Below are 1,297 nucleotides of genomic sequence, written 5' to 3'. Positions count from 1 at the left end.
TCTCTGCTGATATCTTGTGGGCCATATTGACTAATCAGTGAAAATTAATGTTTCCTTGTATAATAAAACCATTATGCTTATTTAGCTTTATTTAGCTTTAATTATTAAAGAGTTAATAAGATAGTGATGGTGAAACTAAAAACCTGTTATTACCGTCACTAAGTGTCTTTACCATCACAAGAAGTTATGTGTTGGTAATGACATGTTGAGGTAATGACAGTTTTTACTTAGGAAAAAAGTAAACAGCTAGTATACAATGTACTTTACATACATTTAAATAATGTGAACATTTCAGTTGTAAAATACTGCTGTAACAATGTAAATAGACGCTGATAAACATACTTTATGATCAGGATGAATACATGTTTAAATTTCTCACACTTTTAGAGATCAAAAGCCTGGGTCCTGGCATCCATGCGGATGTTACTTTGACACGTACCACCTACCTCAGCATTGTTGCAGACCATGTACACCCAGTTCATGCAAACTGTATTCCCTGATGGCTGTGTCCTCTGAAGAAGTAAACTTGCATAAAGCATGAGATGTCAGAAGTGGGATTCGAACCCACGCCTCCAGGGGAGACTGCGACCTGAACACAGCGCCTTAGACCGCTCGGCCATCCTGACACGCTTGCAAGGTCCTAATGCCAATTACCAACAACACCCCCACATGGCCAAAGATTTGTACAAAGTGCTGAATCTTTTCACATTATTATGTACAGTATATATATATATACAGTATGTTAGAAGGTTAAAGACATAAATTTGTATAAAGCACTAGCAGTCAGAAGTGGGATTCAAACCCACGCCTCATGGGACACTGTGACCTGAACTTAGCGTTTTAGACCTCATCCTGACTAGCTTGGGTACCATCGACACCACCATTTGTACGAACTGCTTAATCTTTTCACATTATTATGTATGGTAAATGTACTGATTGTAACCCATTTGCTGCACTGTACACTTTGTCACTAGGTTGTAAATCATATATCAATAGAAAGGGAGCCCCATATGAGATCTCCAACTGACCAAATAATGTTTTTGGGTGGACTATTGTTAGCACTGTAACGGCACTAGCATGTTAGGGTGTGTTTTCTCTGGTATGAGTGTATTAGGTACAGCCTTCTTTTTGGGTTTTTAACTGACTGGATTATTTATTAAGAACTCAAACCCTGTTTGTGCTTGTTGTAGGCTATTCAATCGTCCATCAGATGGCATATTATGAATACAGTTAATTTTGCGTTAGAATCAAGCAATAGAACACGAGAGGGAGTGTGTTATCGCGAATAACATCACGG

General features: G+C 38.2%; 1 non-coding gene across 1 annotated transcript; it reads right to left on the bottom strand.

Annotated features, from left to right (window-relative positions):
* Positions 1-543: 543 nt before the first annotated feature.
* Positions 544-626, bottom strand: trnal-cag (transfer RNA leucine (anticodon CAG)). The gene has a single exon. It is a non-coding gene; the product is annotated as a tRNA-Leu (tRNA).
* Between the last annotated feature and the right edge of the window lie 671 nt (positions 627-1,297).

Source organism: Trichomycterus rosablanca, chromosome 10 (assembly GCF_030014385.1).
Source record: "Trichomycterus rosablanca isolate fTriRos1 chromosome 10, fTriRos1.hap1, whole genome shotgun sequence".
In the NCBI taxonomy this organism is placed as follows: domain Eukaryota; kingdom Metazoa; phylum Chordata; class Actinopteri; order Siluriformes; family Trichomycteridae; genus Trichomycterus; species Trichomycterus rosablanca.
Note: the sequence above shows the minus strand (reverse complement) of the source record. Positions and strands in the feature narration are given on the sequence as shown.